This window comes from Panthera uncia, chromosome F2 (genome assembly GCF_023721935.1).
Source record: "Panthera uncia isolate 11264 chromosome F2, Puncia_PCG_1.0, whole genome shotgun sequence".
NCBI lineage: Eukaryota > Metazoa > Chordata > Mammalia > Carnivora > Felidae > Panthera > Panthera uncia.
In genome coordinates, this window is record NC_064812.1 from 54,197,202 (window position 1) to 54,207,384 (window position 10,183).

Sequence of the window (10,183 nt, forward strand, 5' to 3'; positions counted from 1 at the left end):
GGTCTTTTTCCAAAACAAAACAAAACAAAACAAAACAAAGACGAACAAAAAACCCATAAACAAACAGAGACAGAGGGAAAATGCTGAGAAAGATGACACTCTGATGTGCTCTTGCAGTCTTCTCTAAGACTCTTAGTGTGTTCACACAGCTTCGTGTTGTGGGCCAGACTGTCCAATTCAAGAAAGAATAATATTTCTAGTCTATAATATGGTGACTGGTGTAATCAACTCATAATGTTTAATAACTGTAAAGCAAAATTTGTGTGCATGCGTGTGTGTGTGTTTTAAGGGGCTCAAGGTTCACAACGATGCAATACAAAGAACTGGTTGTGAAACTTCTCTTTCAACGTACTCAACTCCCCTTCACTGCACCTCAACTTGTTAAGCATGTGTGTCTACTATGTACTTACTAGCAATGTGTCCTAGCAGGAACTCTGTAAGATATAATAGGGATCTGCTGTACCATCAAAGTGCTCTGGAGCTTGTCAGTAAGGATTGAGTTTGGGGGAAAGACTAAAAGAAGGTAGTATTTATCAATTAGACAACATTGATTTAAAAATTAATTCTAGCCAAATTTCAAGAAGAAAAACTCAGTAAATGTTGCAAATTAGCAATAAATGGTAACAAGAGAGTATGATGTGTGTGTGTGTGTGTGTGTGTGTGTGTGGTTTATGTATTTTAAACCTTCGTGTTTTGAATGGAACTTTTAGACATTAAGGCAGTATGGATTAAGCACTAAAAAATTTAACATGGGCTGATAACAGAAATTTTGGTTAGGGTCACCAATTTAAGGAATACTTGAAATTTCTTAACATTTTTGGGTTTGCTTAACTAACACTGGCAAAATATTAACTCTTAAAACCGGGTGTGAAAATTTACTGAGAGTCATATATCTTGCAGAGGACAAAAACTTTTAACTCAGAGCTGTGGATTCTCAGAAAGCTACACTTGGAGGTTTTATGCTTTTGATTAAAAACTTTAAAGAAGTGCTTTAGTATATATTATGAAAATTGCAAATGAATTGAGGCAGTGATGGGTGATAGCACATAGAAGCAAAGACAAATTGGGGCATCTGGGTGGCTCAGTCTGTTAAGTGTCTGACTCTTGGTTTCCACTCAGGTCACGATCTTGTGGTTCGTGAGTTCGAGTCCCATGTTAGGCTCTGGGCTGACAATGCAGAGTCTGCTTGGGATTCTCAATCTCTCCCTCTCTCTCTGCCCCTCCTTCACTCACTCTCTCTCCTCTCTCAAAATAAATAAACTTAAAAAAAAAAAAAAGGAAAAGGAAGCCAAGACAAATCAAGCTACCTAAGAGCCAAATACATTCTGATTTTCAAAAATTATGGCATGTGTTAAACCCTATGAAAAATTCTGCCAACTCATATTTCTATTACTTGTTTCCTGCTCCCACCCCCCCGCCCAGTGGAAAAAAATACATTAGTTTTAGTCTATGTGCTATGTATTATAATTATGAATACAATGTAACAAACATAAAACCCAAATAGCCAAAATAGTTAAGTATTTTATAGTCGTTTTATTTTTTATTATTTATTTATTTATTTAATTTTATTTTTTTTACGTTTATTTATTTTTGAGACAGAGAGAGACAGAGCATGAGTGGGGGAGGGGCAGAAAGAGAGGGAGACACAGAATCTGAAACAGGCTCCAGGCTCTGAGCTGTCAGCACAGAGTCCGACGCGGGGCTCGAACTCACGGACTGCGAGATCATGACCTGAGCCGAAGTCGGATGCTTAACTGACCAAGCCACCCAGGTGCTCCTATTTTTTATTTATTTTTAATGTTTTTAATGTTTACTTATTTTTGAGAGAGAGATACAGAGACAGAGCACAAGCAGGGGAGGGGCAGAGAGAGAGGGAGACACAGACTCTGAAGCAGGCTCTAGCTCTGAGCTGTCAGCAGAGAGCCCGATGTGGGGCTCAGACTCACGAACCTGAGATCATAACCTGAGTCAAAGTCAGGTGCTTAACTGACTGAGCCACCCAGGTGCCCCTCTTTTATAGCAGTTTTAGATGGTAAAAGAAAAGTTTATTCAATTGTACATTTTATTAAAATCTGAGGAAGCGAGTTGTGTTCTCCAGAGCATGCTTTCAAGGAGGGTGAAGGATCTGCCTGCTGCACTCAGGAAGGTTGTCCACAGAGGGATGGCCACAGTTGTAAGACTGGCCTAAGGAAACCTCACTACCACTTCTGGGGATTTCATATGACAGGGAGATGAGGTGAAGACCTAAAGAGGGGGTCCTGCATTCATTTGTCTCATGTGCTAATGAGAGGATCAGGAAGGCCAGGTCTCTACAGTGGGAACTTGCAGCAGAGATAAACCATCTCTTCATTTCATTGTCATTTGATGAGTAGCTCAAAAAGGAGAGGGACAGGAAGGAAGGTTCTGGACTGAAGACCCAAGCTCTTGTTAAATGGTGATACTAACCAGAAATACTAAGTCCTTTGCCATTTGTTTTGGGGGGGGGGGACTTGTCCTATTTCATTACCTTATAATTAATAAGGCATTTTAAAAAGAGAAGTCATTGAAAAATAGAAAAATATGTTTGATGCTGTAAAAGTGGGGCCTTTTAAGTGGGAAAAATTTGTAAAAACCTTTTGGTTGGCTCTTTCAATGACTGGAAAGGAAAATATATTCTAACAGCTGTGAAATAGGGACACATCCATAACAGAAACCGTAATAGAAATGCCTATTTACAAAGATATTCACATTGTGTAAGTTTTGAAACAGGAGTTTTCTTAGTTTGGGCTGCTAGAGCAAACCACTCAGATTGGGTGGCTTACACAACACAAATGTATCTGGTCACAGTTCCTGGCTTGTGGAAGGCTGCCTTCTCAATGTGTCCTCACAGAGCAGAGGGACAGAGCAAGCTCTCTGGGGTCTCTGCTTATAAGGGCACTAATCCAGTCATCAGGGCCCCACTCTGTGACCCTGTTTAAACCTAACTACTTCTTAAAGGCCCCGTCACTAAATACCATCACACTGGGGGTTAGGGCTTCATCAGATGAATTATGGGGGACGCACTTCAGCCCATCTTTCACTTCATTTTTCCTCTTGTAATTGGAATGTTGCCTGGGCCCATTAGCCTTCGAGTATAAATAAAGTCACATTAATACCCAGATTATAATGATTCTTAACCCTTCCTGCCTGTCAGACTTCGACCCCTTTCTGAGTTCTCAGCCCCGCCTGGGCAGTGCCTCATAGCTGTTCAGGGCTGAGTTCACCACTGCCAGGTGCGCCCTAAGACTGCTGCTTGGCCAAGCCCCCCCACCCCCCGGTGCATTACCCTGCACCCTCACAGTGCCATTTGGTGGTAAGTGTGCATGTAGGGGTGGGGTAGGTATTGCAGAACGACCCTGTCCCAACCCTGAATCATGCTGTTACTGGGGTGCTGATCAGCATTATTTTTTTCACCGGAATACTCATACAAACACCTCCTTCAGCTTCTGGTCCTCATCTTTCTCTCTACTGAGACTCAAAATCTGTCCCCTCAGTTGTTCTCTTCTTCCTCATCTCTGCCCTGGGCCCCTAAATTGAAAGGTAATAACACAACACAAAACAAACAGAAAACCGACAACATTCCTTTCAATCTAAAACCAAAGCTCCAAGGGTACCTGGGTGGCTTAGTCCGTTAAGCTGCTGACTTCAGCTCAAGTCATCATCTCGAGGTTATGTGAGGTCGAGCCCCACATCCGGTTCTTTGCTGTCAGCGTGGAGCCAACTTCGGATCCTCTGTCTCTCTCTCTCTCTGCCCTTCACCCGGTCATGTGCTTACTCTCTCTCTCAAAAATAAATAAACATTAAGAAAAATTAAAAACAGAACTAACAAAAAAGCACACCAAAGCTCCAGTGTATATCAGTTCAGGCACTCAGACAACCTAGGGGGCCAGCAGCGTACTATTTTCAAAGACAGAGTCCGTGGGTTCCGGTTGGGGGTTCACCTGGAACCTCCTGCCACACTTCGAATTTTAATAACTTAAAATCATTTTAGACCTATTCATAATAAATATCATATAAATATCAAATAAATCTCAAATATCAAATATTCATATAAATATCTATAATAAATATTTTAGCACAAAAGTGCTAAAATGTGAAATACTTAGAAACAGGACCTAGAGAAGTCGTCTGACACGCTGTAGCAGTATTGGATGAGCATCTAGGCAACTAGGAAAAAGACCCTCACTTCCACTGAAGACAACTCCGAGCGAGTTCTGAGGAGTCGCGATCCATAGACTTGCTTTTGGGACACCATAAGATAGATCTCAATTATATCCGGAGTTGTCTTGAAAGTATGGAAATAAAAAGGAGTTGAATGATTTAAATTGTGAAAAGAATACACTACAAATTAGTATTTGAATTACTTTAATTGGAAAATAATATGCTGTAAATTGCTATTTGCATCATTTTAATTGAGAGGAGAATACTTACAATAAATTACTTTTGGAGGAAAAGAAGGCATCATGGAATCAAACCAATCGCAGGGATTCAGATATGACTTTGGGCAAATTTCCTACTTTTTCTGCCTGGTCTTCCTCTTTGAAAACTAAGAAAAATAATAATTCCTCCTTCCTGGTTTAGTGTAAGGATTAAATTACTTATATATAACAATTTTAAAACTGTGCCTGGCATATGGTAACTGCCATAAAAACGTTTGTTATCAAAAAGTATTTATACAGGGGGTGCCTGGGTGGCTCAGTCGGTTGAGCATCCCACTTCAGCTCAGGTCATGATCTCACGGTTCATGAGTTCCAGCCCCACGTCGGGCTCTGTGCTGACAGGTCAGAACCTGGAGTCTGCTTCAGATTCTGTGTCTCCCTCTCTCTCTGCCCCTCCCCTGCTCGCATTCTGTCTCTCAAAAATAAATAAACATTTAAAAAAATAGTAAAAAATAAATTTAAAAAAGTATTTATACAGAAAAGATTAGCATGGCCCCTGCGCAAGAATGACATACAAATTCATGAAGATTCCATATTAAAAAAAAAAAAAAAAGCATAAATTTCTTGAAGGAATTGGTCTCTCAAATTAGTGAGCAAAGAACTTTCAAAGCAGAAGTTATATTACCAGAACTCAACAATACTTTTTATTAAGTTGCTTTTCACTTATGCTCAATTAAAAAAATTTTTTTTAAGTTTATTTATTTTGAGAGAGAGAGAGAGAGCACAAGTGAGAGAGGGGCAGAGAGAGAGGGAGAGAGAATTTCAAGCAGGTTCTGTACGGTCAGTGAAGAGCCTGATGTGGGGCTTGAACTCAAGAACCATGAGATCATGACCTGAGTGGAGATCAAGAGTCAGATGCTTAACCAGCTGAGCCACCCAGGTGCCCCTATGCTTAATTTTTTTATGGGTCGAAAGCAAAATGCATCTGTCCTTACGCTAGGACAGAATTTCCCAAAGTCTGTTTTTTGGGTATGCTATTTCAGTGGCCTATTAGCAGATATTATATGAACAAAGGGTTCCATGGCTAATGAGTTTGGGAAGTGCTGAGTTAGACACATGTAAATGAGGATTCCTTATTAAGGACTTCTCAGAGCATGCATGCTCTCAAGTGTCCTGAGCTCTCCAAGAATTTCCCAAATGTATTTGAAAACAGATTCTTTTATTTACAGAGCCTTGAGGGATTAATGGTCTGTGAAATGCACTTCAGCATTTTAAATACCCCTCCCCCCCCCCCCCCCCCCCCCCCCCACCTTTTAAAGACAGTACCACCTTGAGGAATTCACTGGCAGGAACAAGAAGACCTACAGGTGGGCCTTTTAGGTGGCCCAGCAAAGGTCAGGATGAAGGAGCCCGCGTTATTACCATCATCGTCATCATAACTCACAAGCACAAGACATAACATTTGTATAGTATTTTACAAAATGCTTTGTCTCATTTTACCTCTCACAATAAATCCAAAACAAAAGCTGAGGGACTATTCTTATTTACAGATGAGAAAAACGGAGGCTCAGAGGAGAGAGGTATGATCATGGGCCCAAGGGCCCATAGCTGGGAAAGAATCACTCAAACCCAGGCAGGCAACTGGGAATCCTCTCCTCCTCCCATTGGGCCACACTGCTGCCTGCTGGGTTTCCAATTAAACAATCCCCACAGGGTGAACACCAAGGTGTCTTACATCTGACCTCCATCAGGGGAGTTGATGGCGGAAGCGCACTTTTGCGTGGCATGACGTGCCACAAGGCAATCTGGTGATTGAGACAGCATCTACAGAGAGCAGCGAGCATGAAGAACAGAGGGAAACTGGCATTTAGTCAAAAGTTTGGTATGACAGTTTTGGGCGACTCTGTCTTGTGGTTTCTGATTTGGGATGTTCTCAGAAAGAAGCCATTTCTGAACTCCAGAAGTATGCAACTTATTTATACATATATTTATAGCACTGCATGCTCAGGGGCTCTTCCTTCCTAAGAAACTCAAAAAGCACAACTTTCACTAATAATGAATAGCAGATGCTTATTTTTAAGCTCTACTCAAAATAAGCTAGTGTTCTTAGCAAGAGCACAGGTTCTTTCTCGTCACCTTTCAAGGATATTACGTTCTGGAGACACTGCTTTGAATATATCCAATTACTAGATTTTTTTTCCCCCCTTCTTGCAACCTCATTAGATGTGTAACAGTTTCAGAAGAAAACTGAGGGGTAACCCAATGCTTGGTTTACTCATTGGTAAATCAGGTATATTAATAGCTAATAATGATAGCTGCTGTTTATTACGTGTTTCCTCTTGGCCAAGCACCATTAAGATGCTTTATATAACTGATGTTATATAATCTATGACGTTGGGAAATTGTTTTTATTAATGCCCCATTTTATAGATAGGAGAATTGGGGTTTAAAGAGGTTGAGTAACTTGCCCACTGTTGTGTGGCCAAGACTGATCTGTGTCTTTACCACACAGTCTTGTGAGCAGCTTGATAAAGATTGTGGCTTTTCGGCTCATCACTCACGCCTGGCTCAGTGCCTAGCACACAGTAGGGGCTTTACACAAGTGTGTCGAGTGAATGCATGAACCAGCAAGACTCAGGTGTCTCATACATTGGCTGGATTCACCTAAATGTGGTTTTAACAAAGCTGTTTTGCCTGTGACTGGATAAAGCGACTTGCTTAAGAGCCCAGACAGAGGCAGCCCCTCTCTTTATCCAGGCGGCAGGTGTAGTCTTTGGCCCTCCTGCATACCTATTTAATCATGACCCCACCAACAAACCAACAGAGAAAGGGCTTCATCCAGGACACCACGGTAGGGACCTCGACAGTGGCCAAACCTGATGAATCAAAGATTCAGGGCCTTTTCCTGGGTGGTCCGTGCCCAGCTACTGCTTGTGTCCCTTCCAGCCAGTTGTGGCCTTAATCTTTCAGATGGAAATGCTGGGACTGCAGTTTGAGGATGGGCTCTTTCTGGAGATATCACTGGTTCACCTCTGGGAACGCCCCACCTGGACCTGGCCTTGGGAGCGAATTCCTAAATCTGTAGTATGTGTCTCTTCTGGGGCATCTTGAGCATCCCTTCTGCAAGAGAACACAGAGAAAGGCAACCTGATGGATTATTATTAGTAGATAAGTAAACCCATTTTCCACAGACAGGCAAGGAAATGGGCCTTTGTGCATATTTGAAAAGGCTGGTCCCACAGGACAGATGAGTTACGAAAAGCAACATTTTCCTAAGGGGCTAGGCCTAGGCAGCCCCACTCAGGTTGGAGACAAGGCTGCTTTTGCAGGTTGTGTCTTGCTCAGGGGACTGCTAAGAAGTTTAAAGCAGTTCTTTACTCAAGGCCTCCAGGGATAAAGCCCCTCTACTCTGCAGGTGCTGGAAAATTGGGCCTCATGCTCTCAGTCTGCCTGATTCTACTACTGATGGGAGGGCCTCAGCCCCTTCTTTTGTAGTTCTAACTGAAATAGCTAGACCTAGAACCAGAACTAGACTCTGACCTAGTTCTTAAGTGCCTTCCCAAGCTCAGAAAAGTTCTTTCCAGACCCCATGAAGTATCTTCACCCCTTGTTTTTCCTTATCAAAAGATGCTTCCAAGCATTAAACCCATTTATAACAATTTTACCTGTTCATTGTCTATCTCCCCCCTAGGATGTGAGTTCTAGGATGGCAGGAACCATAGCACTTTGGGGTCATCATTCCATTCTCAGGCCCTAGCACGGGGCCAGGCACACAGAAGGCACTCAGTATTAGTTGGATGGATGAGTGAGAGTCAAGATTAAGAAGCAGGAGAGATTTAACAGTTTAACGTAGACCTCATTTTTGACAGCAAAGTAACATTGAATGTGGGATTAATAGTTTGCTTAGGTACCAATGTGGAGTCAGGAATCCTCAACCCCACTTTGTCTTTTCTTCTCATCCACCTATCCATGTCTGTACAAGGCAGCAGAAATAGGGCAAAGCCGGAAAGTCTCGCTCACTGTAGATTCCAGAGGTTGGCAACCACAGAACCACAGAGGGTTAGTGGACACACTAATTTCTAGGGTAGGGTGGCCTGCCACTTTGGGGAAAGAAATGGTGTCAGAGGGACTTCTGAAAGGCAGAGGGGAGTAGTGGATGGTTTCCTATGCCTGGACCATTCAGTTCTGGAGGTGGGGGAAGAGGCAGGTGGCAGTGAGTGATGTGCTTGGCTGAAGACTGTGGAGGCTGGAAAGGAGCTTGGGAGGCTGAACCTCTAGCAACCCCCAAAGAGCTGTTGCCTGTGAGTAGGCGCAGAGTAAGCAGACAAAGGAATTGACCTTGGATGGACAACTGACAAGTGGCATGCCAGGGAATTTCAGGGAGCAAGGGCATGTGGTATGCCAGCAAGAAAAAATCCAACATGGCTGGATTGAGGGACCGGCCTAGACAGGGAAGCAGAGGAGACCAGAATGAAGAGCTGAGGGGCTGGAGGTGGAGGTGAAGTGAAATAAGAGTTCAGTGGGAGCCAGGAGGTGAAATATTGGGGGAGGTGAGGGGCTGAGAATCGAACAGACATATTAGGCTCAGGCCATACAGAGGATCGGCGTCTAAAATGTGTTAAGATGGCATTGAGATCACTAATTAAGGAGAGCTAGACACGGAGAAGCTATTCGCACAAGTGAAAACATTTTTGTTATCCTCTATATCAACTGCTCCCTCATTGACAGGACTGCAAGGTCAGCAGCCACAAGAATGGACCTGAGAGGAATACCAATCGCTCTGCTCCTTTGTAAGGGATAGAGGAGCCTGGATTTCCAAATTCAAAACACCCATCCGGCTGCTTCTACAAATCCCTGAATAGGGAATCAGTCCAGAGATACAGAATTTTTTTCCGCCAATATCTTACGGAGGACTTGCGTAACTCCACGGAGCTTCCAGTGAACACCAAGAACCCAAACCGGAGGTGTGCAGTGTGTGTATGTGTGTGCTGTGTGTCCAAGGGTCAGAGACGTGCGCTCCCGCAGTGAGGGCGGCCTCAGACGCAAATGCCAGGCCCGCCACCCAGTCGCCCGCTGAGAGGATCTGGCCGCCAACTCCAGGAAACAAAAAACAACGACAAAACAAAACAAAAAACCCCCTCCATAATGGATATCCCCAGGGGTCTTCCCCCCCCCCCCCCCGAAAAAACGCGTTCCACTTTGTGGAACGTTCCAATTTGTGCGGAAATTAGATGCACAAGGCAACTCATTCCATTCGGGAAGATGAAAAGTGCTGCAGAAGAGAGACTGGCTGTATGTGGGGACACAGTCCCCCAAACCGAAAGAGGACATTCCCAGAAACCTCGTCTTGCCCCTCCAAGCGCCGGCCCGTGAGGTGGTGGCCACTGTGGCCGCGCACGAACTCCGCTCTGCGGGCGCCCTGCAGCCTCCGCGCAACTGTCGACGCGCCACCCGGCCAGGTGCAACGGGCCCGGCTCCGCCAGCGGCGCGCGCCTCCCGCCGCCGGGCACGGGTGACCCCGCAGCCGAGATTTACCGCGGCGCAGGGCGGCGGTTTCCGGGGCCGCCCGGCGCCCGGGCTCCGATTACAGGTTCACACGGGGGGCCCGGCCCGCGGCCGCCCAGCCCCCGCCGGAGCGCCCCCGCGCGGCCCCGCTCCCCCGCCTGCCCATTCTTCTCCATTCATGCGGACGCCCTGCGCCGCCGCCGCCGCCGCCAGCGCGGCCGCCGTCGCCGCCGCCGGCCGCCCGGATTGGCTGGCGGCCGTGGCGCCGGCACTTTCCCACG

General features: G+C 44.9%; 1 pseudogene; it reads left to right on the top strand.

The window, feature by feature from the left end:
• Positions 1-4,913: 4,913 nt before the first annotated feature.
• Positions 4,914-4,998, top strand: LOC125925029 (uncharacterized; annotated as a pseudogene).
• Positions 4,999-10,183: the final 5,185 nt, after the last annotated feature.